Source organism: Mercurialis annua, linkage group LG5 (genome assembly GCF_937616625.2).
Source record: "Mercurialis annua linkage group LG5, ddMerAnnu1.2, whole genome shotgun sequence".
NCBI lineage: Eukaryota > Viridiplantae > Streptophyta > Magnoliopsida > Malpighiales > Euphorbiaceae > Mercurialis > Mercurialis annua.
The window spans coordinates 51,678,408-51,696,965 of record NC_065574.1 but is presented as its reverse complement, the minus strand read 5'-3'; the positions used below and the strand labels follow the sequence as shown (position 1 = coordinate 51,696,965).

The 18,558-nt window shown below is 38.3% G+C and overlaps 2 long non-coding RNA genes and 1 other non-coding gene across 3 annotated transcripts; 1 reads left to right on the top strand and 2 right to left on the bottom strand.

The window, feature by feature from the left end:
- Positions 1–1,739: 1,739 nt before the first annotated feature.
- Positions 1,740–4,007, bottom strand: LOC126681227 (uncharacterized). Its single transcript, XR_007641358.2, has 4 exons — positions 3,940–4,007; positions 3,751–3,837; positions 2,334–2,406; positions 1,740–1,929 (listed from the first exon to the last, which is right to left on the bottom strand). It is a non-coding gene; the product is annotated as an uncharacterized LOC126681227 (long non-coding RNA).
- Positions 4,008–13,678: 9,671 nt separating this feature from the next.
- Positions 13,679–13,786, top strand: LOC126685211 (small nucleolar RNA R71). Its single transcript, XR_007643322.1, has one exon. It is a non-coding gene; the product is annotated as a small nucleolar RNA R71 (small nucleolar RNA).
- Positions 13,787–15,399: 1,613 nt separating this feature from the next.
- Positions 15,400–17,637, bottom strand: LOC126681229 (uncharacterized). The gene is made up of 3 exons (XR_007641360.2): positions 17,554–17,637; positions 17,393–17,470; positions 15,400–16,104 (listed from the first exon to the last, which is right to left on the bottom strand). It is a non-coding gene; the product is annotated as an uncharacterized LOC126681229 (long non-coding RNA).
- Positions 17,638–18,558: the final 921 nt, after the last annotated feature.

The following is an 18,558-nucleotide window of genomic DNA, read 5'->3' as shown; positions in this document are numbered from 1 at the left end:
GACACTCCCTAGCAAAGTGACCCTGCTGGCCACAAGCATAGCAGCTACCTGGTGCAACTGTGCACTGTCCCGAATGTCTGCGCCTGCAGTTCTGACAAAACGGAACGCTAGATGTACCACTGTAACCGCGACCAGACCCACGGCTATTCCCACTGTAACCCGAACTGTGAGAATACGGCTGATACCCTTTCCGAACACCCCCTTTCTGACTCTTGTACTGGGAAGGCTTGTTCTGATAGCTGCTGCTACCACCCTGTTGCCCACTACTCTGAAAACCACCGCTCGCCTTCTTCGTCTCAGCCATTTTCCCAAAGTGCAGTAAATTTGCCTCCATCCGACGGGCACTGTCCACTACCGCAGAAAATTCCTTGGTCGTCTCAGTCAGAAGACTAATAAAGTCAGCACCCAGACCCTTCACGTATCTATCGTTCACCCTTTGTTGTTCAGTCTGCAGATCTGTGGCAAAGCGACTAAGTCTCACGAACTCAGTAGTGTACTCGTGTACCGATCTGTCATCTCTCTTCAGAACCAGCAGTCTGTCTCTGAAACCCTCTGTCACTGAAAATGGCAAGAAGAAAGCTCTGAATTTCGCCACAAACTGAGCCCAGGAGATGGTAGCCATGTAGCATGAACAGAGCTACGAAACCAGTCCCCAGCTGAACCCTTCATTGACATCTCTACCAGAACGACGGTCTGACGCTCTGTAGCCTGTAGTCGCCGAGCATTCTGCTCAACCTCCTCGAGAAAATCCAGCGCGTCTCCGGAACCGTCAAACTCCGTTGGCTTCAGCCTCATGTAAGCCAATACCAGATCCCTGTCAGTGGTTCCAACACCACCAACTGCTACACCACCAGCCTGTGGTGCCTGTTGCTGCACGATCTGTCCCAGCATAGCATACTGGTTCTGCATGGCGATCTGTCCCGCCTGCAGTTGCACTTGATTATTCTGGAGTGCAGTAATCCCAGCCAAAAACGTCGTGAAGTCAAATGGATCGATAGGAGCGTGTGGTACACCTGGTGCCTGAACGCCTGCACCACCACGTCCCCTACCTCTACCTCCAGCAGCCTGACCTCTGCCACCCCGACCTCTGCCAGCTCGGCCTCTACCGGCCGGAACTCCACCTGCACGTCCCCTACCAACTTGAACCTCTGGTTCATGTTGGTCGACCTCAATCGACATAGCGTCATCAGCTTCAGCCTCAGCCTGAGCTGCAGCACGCCTACGAGTATTCATTCCTAAGAATGAAACAAACAATTCTCAAATAATGCCCACTTGGCAATACCCAGAGTATAATTAAACAGTTCAAAAATTAACAATTTATCCAGAGTAATAACACAAACATTCCAGAGTAAAGCAAAAATTTCGCAAAGTAAAACATTAGTAACACATAAGACCGACTCAAACATCCCTAAAGGTGAAGGTAGAAAGTTTTAAAAACAAAAGATGACGTTTCAAAAGACAAAACTTGAATCCTAATTCCGCAGTAGATCCTATGACACAACTATAACACTTAACATGCCTTAACGCGATAAACACGTAACATGAGAAAATTTGGCCTTAGTTCGAAACTAAAGCTCTGATACCAACTTTGTCACGACCCAATTTCGAGGATCGTGACCGGCGCTAGGGTATGGGTATGGTCGTACCAAAACCCGTAGCAAGCCTTGCGGAAAAACAATAAACAATATAAATAGCTTAAATATCTGAAAAGTTCAACAGCATGCCTTATATATAAAATAAATAATCCGGAGTGAACATGCCAAAAATAAATAGTCGCTCAAATCGACAATCCCAAAGTGCAATAATAAGTAATGTATAAACTAGTTCTACTGCGGTCTAAGAGTTCGAAAAAATAGAAACTAGTTTAATAACATAAAAACCTCCGAGGAATCAAAAGAATCGGAGTGGACCAGCTTTCAAATCATAAACCTGGAAAATTTGGGAAAACAACGAGGTCAGATATACTGAGATGAGTTCGCAATACTATTTACATTTATTAAGTTTAAAACCCTTAAATCAAAACATTTTTATACTAATATAATATGATTATGGAAAAACAGTATTGAAATGATCCCAGCGTAAGTATGACATAGCATACCGATAAACCCAGAGTGGACGGGAACAAATCCTCGTCAAATAAATATACCAGCGTGAGCAAGACTTTAGTCTGCCGTTTCCCAGAGTACTTACCGGTGCACACAGTCTCGATACAAGCCTATCGAGTAGCTCGTTTCAATCCAGTTCCATAATCCGTAAAAACAGTTCACAAACATTTATAATATTAAAATACGATGCGGTACTTAATAAAGCGGTAAATAGCACTACAAACTCACTGCTTGCTTATCCACGTGATCTTGGCAAACAGCTAACCCTGCGTAGACTCCGAAGCACGAGCAGTCGACGGGTCTAAAATAATAAATAGGTTAAAATCCGTTGACCCCTAACTCTAAGATCACTAGACACCACGTAGGACTAGCACAATTAAATAACCAGATAAATCACAGAGAACACAATTCTCAAATAAAATGTAATGCCGTAATTAATTTAAGACTATTGAGTTCGTACTTAAATTCAATCCGAAAATATTATTAAAATAATATTTAATTGATAAATAAAATCAATTCCTCAAATAGTGGGTTAGCCGAGTTTTTCAAAAACTACCAAGCTAAACCCACATGTCGGTGACCCAAGTCCAAACCGACCCAAACCAATATTCCAGAGTTTATAAACCAAAGTTTATAATTAATATTAAATAAGATATTAATTAATATCAAAATAGAACTCAATAGCTTGAAACCCAAGTAATTAAATATTACCGGCAATTATCTCAATTAATTAAATAACAAAATAAAGCTAAAATGTAAATTTAATTCCAAAGGCATTCTAAGCCAAAAATATCAATTTAACAATTTAACAATAATTATTAATTTAATTTTTAAATATTCAAATATTATTTTTATGCCTTAAAAATAATATAATTAATTTGACAACTTTCAAATTAAATAAAATCCCCAATACTTATTTAGTATAGTCAATATATAATATTACGTATAAACTATTATAAAATTAATATTTAATTTAAACTTAAAATATTAATGCCCGAAGTAATTTCAAATTATAAATAATGTTATTATTTAAATCGCTAATTAATAAGTCGAATTCACTTTCGTAATTTAAAATCAAAACAATAAAGTATAACTAGTTAATAATTAACCTTAAGCACTTATTCAATTTACTCACAATTTTTCAATGATTAAAACAAACTTTTAACCAAATCAGAATTTAAACAACCAATCATGCATAGCCACCTACACCTTCTTCTACATTTCATAACTCAAGCAAACCCCAACATCCAACAATTTGCAGAAACCGAATTTCTTAACTCCCATTCTCAAATTTCAACTTCAAAATCCCTTAACCATCAACTAACCAAGATTACATACTCAATATCCATACTCCAAATAAGACACATGAATTCAAGCTAATGAAATCGAATGGAACCGAGAACCCATTCTCAAAAACTTGAAAACCAAGAACAACGAAGAAATCATCCAAATCAAAATTTCCAACACAAAAACAGAGTATAACACTTAACAAACCAAAAACCTATATCTTAATACCATTAAGATCTCACCATAAAGCCCAAGAATGAAAAAAATGAATTCGGTAGTAGCTATTTCAAAACCAACTCAAGTATGAACAATTAAGTACGGTGAGACGGCGGCGATTACTACGGGTTCGTTTACGTACCGTTTGACGAACGAAAGGTGTAGAAACGTAGATGCGTGAGTCTACTTTCACGGGAAACAAACGGAATTGATTTCGACCTCCGAACGGCTGCCAAACGAATTAAAATCCCAAGAGATCGATTTAATAGAAAAAACAGAATTTCTTAAAAACGGTAAAACGGCGGCGATTGATACGAGAAATATAGCGTACCGTTTTACGAAACGAAAATTGGGATTTGTAGATACGTGAGTCTTCTTCGACTGGAACGTTTCGGAACTGGATTTGGATCTGAAACGAGTGAGATATCAGTTATGAACGGAGGCGTCGTTTATTGATCAAAACTGAAATATTAATCAACTCACCGAAGATTTTTGACAAACTTTGGTTGATGATTTCGGAAAGGATTCTCGGCGAAATTGAATGAGGAAAGCGGCTAGGGCTAGACTGATGTGTGGTGAAGATATTTGGTTTAGAAAGCGTTTTTAAAATGCTTATAGATTGAGAGAAATCAGGGGGCAAAACTGCCCCCCTGAAATTCTGCAGCAGGTCTCGTACGAGACCTGCACATCTCGTACGAGACCAGGTCTCGGTTCAACGAGACCTGGTCCAACCGAGACCTGGTCCAACCGATTCTGGTTGGACCGAACCCGACCCGAAACTTTTTTTTTTTTTTTTAAATAAAAAATATATTTTCGAAACCCGGATTTTAATTAACTTTTTTTCTAACCCGGACTTAAAATTAAACCATTTCCGAATCGACTGATAAAATAAATTTAATTACGTCGACAACTAAATTGTTACCGGAACTCGTAATTTAAACTTCAAAATTTTACGGGATATTACAGGGTACTTATTGTTATTTTGAGTATTTCAAGAAAATGTGCAAGTATGGCGTAATTTGGAGCATTTCGATGTTATTCAGAGATTACCGGATGTAGGAATGGATCAAAGGTGAATCGGGAAGCGGAAATAGTTGATTTTAGCCAAACTGACCAATGCACGAACGTGCATTCTCAAGATACACGAACGTGTACTTCTGCCGAAAGGGGGAATTTAAGATGCATGAAGAAATCAAGTAAAATGGCCAAGTTACAAAGTACACGGTCGTGTACTTCCCTCTGGTTCTAATGTGCACGGTCGTGCACTTTCGCCGAAGGGTGTTGTTTTGAGAAGATGAGAGAAAAATCAGTATTTGGCTAAGTATCAAAGTACACGAGCGTGTACTTACCTTCAGTATAAAAGTACACGAACGTGCACTTTCGCCGAAAGGGTGAGTTTTGGAAGCTAAAATGGACTCAGAAAATTGGTTAAGTTCCTTGGTACACGAACGTGCACTCCCATCCAGTACTGAAGTGCACGGTCGTGTATTTTTGCCGCAGGGCATGTTTTGTTTGGAAGCTGAGGAATTGAAGAATTGGTTAAGTTTCAAGATACACGTTTGTGCACTGCCTTACACGGTCGTATACTTCTCAGAAGCTACGACTGAAAAAGACAAAAATGTCCGTTTTTAACTCCGAACTCCAAGAAACTCAAACGACACTTCTGGGTTTTCATCTAGCTCGACCTAATATCAGATTTTGAAGTTAGGAGCCGTATAAATAGCGAGCTTAACATCGAACTAAGGTTCGCGTAGTTTTTGTAATCACATAAACCCTAGCTCTTAGCTTTTTCTATTTGTTTCGCAATTGGATTCGTAGTTCATTATTATTTTCTACAGCAATTATTATTAGATTACTTCGAACAAGGTACGATTGATTTTAATTTCATATTCAGTATTCAATTTAATCTTAGAATGAGTTCTTTAATTATTGCTTTTAATTATTCTATTATTATGTCTAGCTAAACCCTTCATTGGGGATTATCAATCAGAATTATGTATGTTTAATTGAATTGGATTTATGGGTTCTTGTTCTTGATGGGTTTTAATTATTGTGCTTAACCCTTAGCCTAAACTGATCACTTAGTCTATGCCATATGTTTTGGTTTTAGCTCGAGAGAGTAAAATTGGAATAGAATAATATAATTAATAACGCAGGAGTTGATTGCGCGAGAGTGAATTAACGAGTGCGGGTTCTTTGAATTTGCTTAACAATCATAAAATCGATTTATACATAGGTTAATCATTGTGCGAGAGTGAATTAACGAGTGCGGGTTCTTTGAATTTGCTTAACAATCATAAAATCGATTTATACATAGGTTAATCATTGTGCGAGAGTGAATAATTAACCTAGTATTAGTTAGTTTAATGCCATTTTAATTTCAGCAAGTTTAGGACTATGCCTAGGGTGAAAATTGCTAGCTATGTTGAGGATGATGATGCCAATAGGGAAATAGGGCAGAGTAGTAGGTCTGTTGTTGCGGAACAGCCGCGTGTGAATCCCAGAGAGCAGTATGATGCTCTGTGTCACGACCCAATTTCATGGATTGCGACCGGCGCTAGGGTATGGGTATGGCTGTACCAAAACCCGTAGCAAGCCTTGCGGAAAACCACCAATCAGATAAATCTGCAGAAAATCCAATGCTCGGGGCGACCGAGACTCCAACTTAAACTAACAGTTTAAATATAAGTATTTCCATTAAATAAAAATAACCAGAGTTAAATAATAATAATGCCAAAGCATAAAATTAAACCAGTCAGACAAATCCGACAAACAGACTAAAATAATAGACTTCTAGTTTACTACTGCGGTCTAAGAATAAAAGTAGTTTGACAATTTATTAAAATAAAATAAACCTCCGAGGAATAAAGATTCGGAGATCAGCAGACTTGCTCAAAATAATAAACCTGAAAAATGGGGAAACAACGGGGGTCAGATATACTGAGATGAGTTCATAATACTATTTACATTTATTAAGTTTAAAACCCTTAAAACAAATCCTTTTATACTAATATATATAAGATTATGGAATAACAGTATTGAAATGATCCCAGCGTAAGTATGACATAGCATACTGAAAAATAAACCCAGAGTGGACGGGAACAAATCCTCGTCATATACCAGCGTAAGCAAGACATTAGTCTGCCGATCCCAGATTACTTACCGGTGCACACAGTCTCGATACAAGCCTATCGAGTGGCTCGTTCCAATCCAGATCCATAATCGCTTAAAACAGTTCGAAAACATTTATAATACTAAAGTAAATTGCGGTACTTAATAAAGCGGTAAATAGCACTACAAACTCACTGCTTGCTAATCCACGTGAAAAACCTGGCAAGCGACAAAAACTGATTTGACTCCGAAGCACCAGTAGCCGACGAGTCTAAGACATGATAAAACAAATATTAAAATCAACCCCTAACTCTAGAGATTACTAGACACCACATAGGACTAGCACAATACCAAGTCTCGTACAAGCATAGCCAAAGAAGAAAGAACAATTAATTACATAATGACCCGAGTCAAAATACAAACCACCTTGAGTAAACACAATACTCAAAATTAATAAGTCAAGTTTATTGAGTTCCCGCTTGTTGAGAATAAACCCAACTCGTAGTAAATCCGGAAGTCGGATGTCGATCCCACGAGGACTAAAGGTTTAAAGTGAATGAATTATTATCTTGAATTCCAATTCGGAAAGCACAAATAAAGATTGGTTTTAGATGACAAATTATAACAACTATGATTAACTAACAAAGAACTAGCAATAAATCAACTACTTACTAACTACAAAAGACTAAAGCAATTAACAATTAACGAGAATTCAAATGATAAACGAGGTTTGGAGGTCAACAATCCACCTAGGTCATGCAAATACGAGTTTCGGGTTTTAGGTCATAAAACGAGGGCCGAGCGTTTCTAAGTCGCAACTCCCGCTCTCTCGAGCCTCAAAGAGCTACAAAACCGCACATAATCAAGCTTAACCTACTCTCGTAGCACTAAACGCAATTAGAGCAATTACAATAAATCACCACCCAAAGGCCACTTAATTACTAACCCACTCTCATGGTGTCACTAATTAAGCATCTAATCAATTCTTTCCAATTAACAAACCCTCTCTCAAGGTGAGTCTTAATCTAACCAACAATACTTAGGTAGCTAATCTAAGCAAGCCTTAAGAGCATCAATTAGAACATTCACACAAACCCTAACCCTAACCCAATCATGCATTAACTAGGATTCATATTAACCCCCAAATAAGGGGGTTTAGCCACTCATGTTTGAGTTCTCAACACAAGCACTAATCAAACAACTAAACATTGAAAAGTAGAGAAAGATTACCTTAAGTAAAATGGAAGAACAATAACTCATATAAGATAATGAAGATTCCACAATAAATAAGCTTGCATTAATCAATAAGAGATCTTGTTCAATCAAACATTAAAAGCTTCAACTTCACCAACAATGGTGGAAAAGATGGAGCACACCACTCTAAAAAGATTCTAAGCTATTTTTTAGGAAGCAACACAAAAGGAATAAAAGTAATATGAATGTTGCATAACCTAATTTGAATCATAAAGTAGTACTTATAGTAGTCTCAAAAAGAAAATAAAAACATCCTACAAATGAGTGTTGGGCCAAAAGAGGAAATGTGCAAAAGCCTTAGTCCTTTTCTTCAGATTTTCGATTCTAACTTTAAGCCTTTGCACGAATCGTGCAAACCAACTTAACATGGGTGCACGGATCGTGCAATATCTCTGGGAACAATCTGCTTCTGCTCTACTTATGCACGATTCGTGCAAGGTGTTGCACGATTCGTGCAAACTTCAGACTCCACAACCTTGAACTTCAAAACTTCATAACTCGGTGTAGAAATGTCCAAATGAGTTGGTTCTTGAACCATTGGAAAGCTCAGGATGTCTACTTTAACTCTTATGAAGAACACAAACTCATTAGAGACCTCTAACCGATCCAAATTGGTCAAATAGTGCAGAGGGGTCAGCTTTTCCGAATTGCAAATGAGCTTTCGCCTCTCTTTCGTCGACTTTTCCATCTTTTGCACCAAAATGCTTCCGCAATGCTCCCAAGTATCTGAAATACTAAAACATGCAATAAGGCATTCGGAATACCATAAAAACATGACAAAACATAATAAAAGCATGCGGAAACGACACTCTAAATAGGAGTAAAATACTCCTATCAAACCTCCTCACACTAATCTCTTGCTTGTCCTCAAGCAAGAACAAAACTCACCTATAACTAGGATTCAAGAACTTAGCAAAAACGACTACTCGTCAACAAAAGTACTCCCAATCGATGAAGGTGCAAATGTAATTGTCTAGTGTCAATAACTCATGATTCATGCAAACAAATGAGGAATGCAATAGATAAGACATATGAAGATGGCACTCAAGACAAGTCATCAAGTTTAACAAATTTTCAACCGACAATCACAAGAGTACTATCACTTAAGGGACATGCGATCATTTGGTCAATCTTAGAATATGAACACAATGGCAATCACTCATAAGCATTAAACACAAGCAAATATTTCTCACAAGATTTCGCTCTCACACGCAAGTGTTTAAGGCTAAGAAATGAAGCACACAAAATACGGAATTCCCATAAGTTTGCTCATAGTCCTAGACTCCACTACTTAGCTCGATGATCGACAATTATCATATGGTCTTTTCCGGGTTGTAACGTGGCCAAGGGTCGGGGTAGGTCAAAGTTGATATTTAGGCTAAAACTTGACTTGGAACTAGATAAAACATTAATCATCAAACACTTGGGCTAGCTTGGAATTTAGCACATTTGAACTCCTTTTGACTCTTATTTCATTCTAATGCCTTTATTTTTCTTTTCTCTTTATTCTTCTTTTTCTATTTTTGTATTTTCCTTCTTTTCTCTTTTTTTTGCCCGGCTTTTTTTTTCTTTTGTATTTTTCTTTCTTTTCTAACTTTCTAGGCATGGAATTTCCCTTTTAAATTCAAGTTCAAACTCTCTTTTTCATCAAACTACTACCTCATCCTCCTCACGCTAGTTCTCAAGTCAAGTTCGGGTGTTTAAAGTGGAAATGGAAGAACGAGATTAGTGTGTGAATACGGTCATATCAACAAAGGTTTAGGCCCAAACTTGGCTATCTAGAGGTAAAAGGTAAGCATTTAAAGTGGTCTCTAGAATTGGTTACACCTAATGCCATACTCATCTAATCATCAATCATTCAACAATGCAATCTTGAATGGACACCGAGCAAATTCTAGGAATTCCGACAATACGACACTCACAATAAACTATTAGGCTCAAAATGCTCAAATAAAAGGGCGGTGTCATGCTCAAATGCTTAAGTCTCATGAATTCATGCCAACATATGTTCATACTCAAAGTGACACAAGAATTTCCATTAAAGCACATATCATGCATCCGAATCAAGTACCTCGGTCATGTCCGAAAATCACACAATTAATAGACTCGTCCTAATGCCAACTAAACATGTCCAATTCCATTGCATTTCATTAACCAAGCATCCACCATGAATTGCTTAAACTAGATGAAAACATTTACACGTTTCATAGCCCGGGAGATATCAATTGTTGACAAATTTTCAAAAATTGCATAAATTCTCATTTCCATAAACATGATTTCAAGACAAGAGATTAGTGCTAGGCAACACTACAACCTACACACTATCACAATAACAAAGCTTACAAGAAAATAAACTAAACAATCCTAACACAAGAAAGCAATAAAAATAACACAAACAGTCCTACGCAACTACATTTAATTTTCCAACCCTCCTCACACATTTCGATGCAATGTCCTCAATGCTAAGAAATTAGACATATAAAAATTGAATAGGAGTTGAGTTTAGAAAATCAAATCTCAAGTGTTCAATCGAACACCGGCGGTTCGGGGGATGGTGTCGGCGATGGATAGCGAGGCCCCCCTTGGGCATTGAAGTAATCCCTTAGTTTTTTTTTCTCTTGTCGCCTTTTACTTCCACATTTCCTTTTGCTCTTTCATGAATTGGCGTTGCTCCGCCTCAAAAGCACTTCCACCCGCAAAAACATTTGGAGCCGGTTGCTCCCATTGCACTCCTTGGTGCGGGATCCTCTCGATGATCTCGCATCGAGACATTGTAGAGTAGGGAAAATGGTAGTCGGAAGTGAAGTCGGAATTTTGTTTGGGCGGCTTTTGGTGGTGGCTAAGTGTGGTGGATGTTTTGGTAGAAGAGAGAGACATAAGCTTTTTGGCTATGGAAGATTGCTAGGTAAGGAAAAGAAAGATGGAGAAGATGAAGTGTTGGGTGGCTATTTATGGTTAAGAAACAAATTCTAATTTGAATGCTCTAAGATGATGCCAACTCATCAATCTTTGTGTTTTGTATTTCTTATGAAAGGTTAAGATCAAGCCACCTCAACATTCCAAGTGCCTTAATGATGGACCAATGAGAAAATTTCAATTCCCCCTCCTTAAGTTGAGTTGCACGAATCGTGCAAAGCCTCATATTTGTGTTGCACGATCCGTGCAACAGTCTGAGAAACATTCTGCCCCCTTTCTTAATTTTTGCACGATCCGTGCAACTGAACTTAAGAGGCTTGCACGGATCGTGCAATGCACAGGATGGGAATTTCTGAATTTCTCTTTTCCGCAATTCTCCTACACACCACAACCAAAACACCCCGGCGTTATCTTGAACAAAAAAAAAACGGAAAATAAACAAACAAACATAAACACTAAACAACTATAAACACTAAAAACAAATGAAAGCACTAAGACGAACCTCTTGGGATTGCCTCCCAAGTGCGCTTGTTTAGAGTCGAAAGCTCGACTAGCGATCCTCAAATTCATGGAGGATCAAAAAGAGCGACTTGCTTGCGAATTTCAACGATCAACACTCTAGGATATGGTTTGCACCATTCTCCAAGCACCTTAAAAACATCTCCATTGGCTCCTTCCAACTCAATCAAACCATCATTCAATTTGCGCCGTATCTTAAATGGTCCGCTCCACTTAGAAATCAACTTCCCCGCATGTGAATGTGCTTGAGAAGTTCGAACTTGGACGTACTCACCAAGAGTAGCAACTTCCATGCATATTTGTCTCTTGCTTGCGGTTGCTATCCCGTTGAGCTTCAACTTCCATGATGCCCAACATCTTGGTTTTCCCTTGCGTGGCTTGATATGAGGTGTTGTTTCGATTTTTGCACACACAACTTTGGGTTCTTTCTTAGGAACCTCCTTTATTGGCACATGCAAGGTGGGCTCAATAGTATCAATCTTCATGCATTTCTCCTCCTCACACTTGCTTTTGGCATGCTTGATGTCAAACACCATGCTCTCATCATTCATTCTCAATGTTATCTTCCCCGCATTAACATCAACCAATGCTCTCCCGGTATTCAAAAAAGGACGCCCAAGAATCATGGGGCAATCTTTGTCGACCGCATAATCAAGCACAACAAAGTCCACCGGAAAGATGAACTTGCCCACTTTTACTAGCACGTCTTCCGCAACCCCGTGCGGTCTCTTGAGCGAATGGTCGGCCAATTGGAGCATCATGGAAGTTTGTTTTATCGGTTGGTTTCCACATATTTTCCTGAAAAGACACAACGGCATTAGATTTATACTTGCACCTAAATCGCAAAGACAATTAAGAGAAGTAGAAGTGCCAATTAAGCAAGGAATCGTGAAACTCCCTATATCTTGTAGCTTGGTCGGTAGATTGCTTTGGATAATAGAACTACAACTTTCCGTTAGAGGAATTGTTCCGCCTTGTTCCCAACTTCGCTTGTTCATAATTATGTCTTTCAAGAACTTAGCATATTGGGGCATCTCTCGCAAGGCATCCCCTAGGCTCATGCTTATTTGAAGTTTCTTGAATATTTCAAGAAACTTATGAAACTTTTCATTATCCGGAGCCTTTCTCAACCGGCTTGGGAATGGTACTTTAGGCACAAAAGGTGGTGGTGGTGGTGGTCTCACATATTGTTCTTCAACATCAATATCAATGACCACCTCCTCACACGACTTTGGTAGCTCTTGACTAGAACTTGCAACATCTATTACCACTTGAGGCTCAACCTCCACAATCATTGGACTCTTGCCATTAGCTTTTTCCAGATCCTTATCATGATCAACATCAAGGACTCTACCGCTTCGAAGTTCCACAACTTTGATGGCTTTCACATGCTCTCTAGGATTGTTTTCCGTAGTAGAGGGCAATCCCCCTTGAGGTCTACCTTGAAGCGAAAGTGCCATTTGCGAGATTTGGGTCTCTAAGTGATGGATGGTGGAAGCTTGGTTCTTCTCCCTTTGCCTATTTTCATTGTGAAGTTGCCTATTTTCAGCCTCCATCTTTTCAAATTTCTCCATCAATTTGACAAGCATGTTTCCCTCATCCGTGTTCCTTGGTTGTTGGAAACCGGGAGGGTGTTGTGGTCTACCACCATAATTATTCCCTTGGTGTTGGTTGTTGTGGTATTGCCCTTGTGGTTGTTGTTGATATTGAGGTCTATTTCCTCCTTGAAAACTAGGACCCGCTTGGTTGGACCCTTAAGCATTGCCTTGCCCCTCTTGATTTTTCCATCCAAAATTTGGATGATTCCTCCATCCGGGGTTATAAGTGTTAGAATAAGAATCATTAGCTTGCCATTGACCCCCGATGTAGTTCACTTGCTCACTCATACTTTGCCCCGTAATTAGGCATTCGCCTCCCGAATGGTTGAAATCCCCACAAAACTCGCATCCCACTTGGACATAGGCCACCGGAGCATTTCTTGGAGCAACTTGTTTCCTTAAGGCATCCACTTGCGCTTGAAGTGAAACATTTTTTTCTTTGATAGCCTCCATCTCTCTAACTTGGTCAAGCGTCATTACCGACTTTTGACTAGCCGGTGCTCTTCTCTCCGTGGGCCCCCATGTGCTACTAACCATGGCCAACTTTTCTACCAACTCAAGGGCCTCTTCATACGTCTTTTGCATCAAAGACCCCCCCGAAGCCGCATCAATAGTGGCTCTAGTGGTGACATTCGTTGCATCATATAAAATTTGAATCACATGCTCTTTGTTAAGCTTATGATGGGGGACACTCCTTTGTAAATCCTTAAAACGCTCCCAAGCTTCATAGAGCGACTCCCCATCGAATTGCACAAACTCAAGAATGTCTTTGGTTAGCTTTATTGTCTTGCCATGTGGAAAGTACTTGTTAAGGAAAGCTTGAGCCAACTCCCGCCAAGTATGGATCGATTCATTGGGTAGAGATTGAAGCCATAAACTAGCTTTATCCCTCAAAGAGAAAGGAAACATCCGGAGCTTGATTTGGTCCGCGGTTATCCCATGAAGCTTGAACGTGTTAAGAACCCCCAAGAACTTGGCTATATGGGCATTTGGGTCCTCATGCTTCAACCCAAAGAAAGCACAACGGTTCTCCAAGAGTTGGATAGTACTCGGCTTGATCTCAAAAGTTGCCGCTTGAACCGGCATAGCGAAACATCCGAACGTGGCATTATCCACATCCGGCAAGAAGAACTCGCCCAAAGTTTGCCTCGGTTGATTTTGCACTTGCGGTTGCACCCGAGGGCGAACATCCCTTGGTCGATCTTGTTGCCTTTGTTGATTCACATTCTCAAGTGGGGGAGGGGGTGGATATTGTTGTTCCCCTTCATCCACTAGAGGATTGAATCCTTCTTCTACCTCATAATCATGTCTGTCACCCTCCATAACTAAAGGAATCCGGGCTCTCCTTCTTACGCCTCTTTCGTAACTACCGAGATCCTCTTGAAAGGGTTCTAGTGGGAGATTAGCACGCCGTGTATTATGCATACACAAAGGGTAAATTCCTACACAAACAAAGACAAGAGAACCGAGCGTAAATCACGAAAAACGCAAGAATGAACAATAAAAGTAAAAACAGAAAATAACGCTAACTCGACCGAATTTCAAAATACTTTCAATCAATTAAACGCAACCTAGTCCCCGGCAACGGCGCCAAAAACGTGTTGAGAATAAACCCAACTCGTAGTAAATCCGGAAGTCGGATGTCGATCCCACGAGGACTAAAGGTTTAAAGTGAATGAATTATTATCTTGAATTCCAATTCGGAAAGCACAAATAAAGATTGGTTTTAGATGACAAATTATAACAATTATGATTAACTAACAAAGAACTAGCAATAAATCAACTACTTACTAACTACAAAAGACTAAAGCAATTAACAATTAACGGGAATTCAAATGATAAACGAGGTTTGGAGGTCAACAATCCACCTAGGTCATGCAAATACGGGTTTCGGGTTTTAGGTCATAAAACGAGGGCCGAGCGTTTCTAAGTCGCAACTCCCGCTCTCTCGAGCCTCAAAGAGCTACAAAACCGCACATAATCAAGCTTAACCTACTCTCGTAGCACTAAACGCAATTAGAGCAATTACAATAAATCACCACCCAAAGGCCACTTAATTACTAACCCACTCTCATGGTGTCACTAATTAAGCATCTAATCAATTCTTTCCAATTAACAAACCCTCTCTCAAGGTGAGTCTTAATCTAACCAACAATACTTAGGTAGCTAATCTAAGCAAGCTTAAGAGCATCAATTAGAACATTCACACAAACCCTAACCCTAACCTAATCATGCATTAACTAGGATTCATATTAACCCCCAAACAAGGGGGTTTAGCCACTCATGTTTGAGTTCTCAACACAAGCACTAATCAAACAACTAAACATTGAAAAGTAGAGAAAGATTACCTTAAGTAAAATGGAAGAACAATAACTCATATAAGATAATGAAGATTCCACAATAAATAAGCTTGCATTAATCAATAAGAGATCTTGTTCAATCAAACATTAAAAGCTTCAACTTCACCAACAATGGTGGAAAAGATGGAGCACACCACTCTAAAAAGATTCTAAGCTATTTTTTAGGAAGCAACACAAAAGGAATAAAAGTAATATGAATGTTGCATAACCTAATTTGAATCATAAAGTAGTACTTATAGTAGTCTCAAAAAGGAAATAAAAACATCCTACAAATGAGTGTTGGGCCAAAAGAGGAAATGTGCAAAAGCCTTAGTCCTTTTCTTCAGATTTTCGATTCTAACTTTAAGCCTTTGCACGAATCGTGCAAACCAACTTAACATGGGTGCACGGATCGTGCAATATCTCTGGGAACAATCTGCTTCTGCTCTACTTATGCACGATTCGTGCAAGGTGTTGCACGATTCGTGCAAACTTCAGACTCCACAACCTTGAACTTCAAAACTTCATAACTCGGTGTAGAAATGTCCAAATGAGTTGGTTCTTGAACCATTGGAAAGCTCAGGATGTCTACTTTAACTCTTATGAAGAACACAAACTCATTAGAGACCTCTAACCGATCCAAATTGGTCAAATAGTGCAGAGGGGTCAGCTTTTCCGAATTGCAAATGAGCTTTCGCCTCTCTTTCGTCGACTTTTCCATCTTTTGCACCAAAATGCTTCCGCAATGCTCCCAAGTATCTGAAATACTAAAACATGCAATAAGGCATTCGGAATACCATAAAAACATGACAAAACATAATAAAAGCATGCGGAAACGACACTCTAAATAGGAGTAAAATACTCCTATCACCGCTTTAAAATCCGTTCCAGAAAATATTACTTAAATAATATTTAAATAATACTTAAATTCATTTCCTCAAATATTGGGTTAGCCGAGTTACCAATAACTACCAAGCTACCTCAAATGTCGGGTGTAGTCTAACCCGACCCAAATATTTTATCAAATATAAACCAAAGTTTATAATTCTAAAAATAACTTGATAAAATAAATATATTTATATCCAATTATAAACCATAATTTATAATTATAGAAACAACTTTGATAAAATAATAATCAAAATTTAAAACGGAACTCAATAACTTATAACTCAAGTAACCAATAGTTACCGATAATTACTTAACTAGAATAAGTTAAGAAAATAATTTAAGAGCTAAATTGCAATTTAGCCAAAACGTAAATTAACCCAAAATTCTTAAAAAATGATAACTACCCTAGTAATTATTCCAATAAAATATCATAATATAAATTATCGATTTCAAAAGAAATAATCAAAGACAATTTAAATTACAACTAATACTAATATTATTTTAATATTAATAATTTGAACTTTCAAAATCAAATCGATAATCGAAAATCCGATTTTTAAAATAGATGTTTAACCAAATTAAATAACCATGTAGTGTAATCCAAGAATATTTTATTTAATCACCCAAAATTAATGAATAATTAAACAATCAACCAATAAGATCTAAGGGAAAACAAATGGCCATAACAGTTATAAACCACTACCAATCAAAACATTTTAAACATCATGCAAGACACACAAGCCAAGGAAAACCAAACAAACAATTAAAATTATACTTGTTGCCGCCAATTACAAAACCAAAGACACAAAGCCATAGCAAATTTTCTGGAACAGCAACAAGAAAAAGGCCAAGCATATAAGCAGCAAGATTAATCCCGTCCAGTTCAACTAAGCCAACACGATAATTATATAGCCTTGAATAGAATAACCCATAGAAATAAAATCAAATCAAACGTAGAACATAAAAATTGAAGAATATGATGTTAACAGAAACTCAACAGATCAACAGCTAAACCCAAGAGAATATAATCATTAAAAACCCCAAAATTATAATCAAAATAAATCATAACAATCGGCAGAAACTTCCTTAACAAACAGATCCAATAATAACATACAGAAACGATGAAGCGGCAGCGATTCTAGCGGATTAAATTACGTACCGTTTAGCGAAAACAAAGATGAGAATTGTAGAGGTGCGTGTCTACTACAGCTAGGACGAGACAAATCCAAATTTAACGCTGAAACGAGTGGAACAGATCAATATACTAGACTGTCGAGTTTTGAATCAAAACTGAGAAAATAAGAACAAGAAGAAACTTACTCTTCTTGCAGCAAAGGGAGGAAGGTGAGGATGTGAATTCTGAAAATTTTGGGATTACAATTTACGGCTAGGGTTTGAAGGAATAGAAAAACAATAGGGTTGGAAAGTAAAATAAACGAATGAAGAGAAAAGAAAAATGCAGCACACTGTTACACAAAGATTTTAGCTTCTGTTTTCAAACATGATGGGCTTTCTAATATCTTTTGGCCATCTTCAAATTGATGGGCTTCACGTGGAAGGTAATATATATGCATAAATTTCATGCACAATTTAAACACTTTTGTTTTAAAAAAAAATTAAAATATAATCCAAACACGAATCGAACCACGATCGAATCAACGAACGACTAAAATAAAATTTAATAAAAACATATAATCATAATAATAATAATAAATTACCTAACCTTGACGGAATGCACAAATTTGAAATAATTTAATAGTAATAAAAAGAAAAATACGGGATATTACACTCTGTTTGATATCTGGACAGAGGAAGAGGGGGTTTTGTATCAGAGTCTCAAGGATAGGAAGATTTTGGTTGCTAGAGAGCTTGATTTTAAGGTCATGAAAAAGATGAAAATCGAAAAGGATGTTCGGAAGCATTTGAAGCAGCGGCATTTGACTTCACTTGAGGATGTGAACCATGATACTGTGGAGATCATATCACTAGAGTTTTTCACAACTGTGTGTCAGCCAGAGCCTGGGGTGATGACTCTGACCTTTCGGTGGAAAGGAAAGGAATACACCATTAGTTTAGAGTGGATGCGAGCACCTTTTGAGACAGGAGAGGATGGCATAGGAGAGTTACTGACTGAGTTTAACAAGGATGCCATCTGGAATGCGCTGACAGGGGAACCAAAATTTAGCACCTGGGTTTCTAACAAGACTCGATCAATCAAGGATCTGGCACTGTATATCATGCATAAGTGGCATGTGGAGACCATCTGTGGGCGATCTGAAGCCAACAAGGTTCAGAAAGAAGATTTGCTGATTATGGACAGCTTGC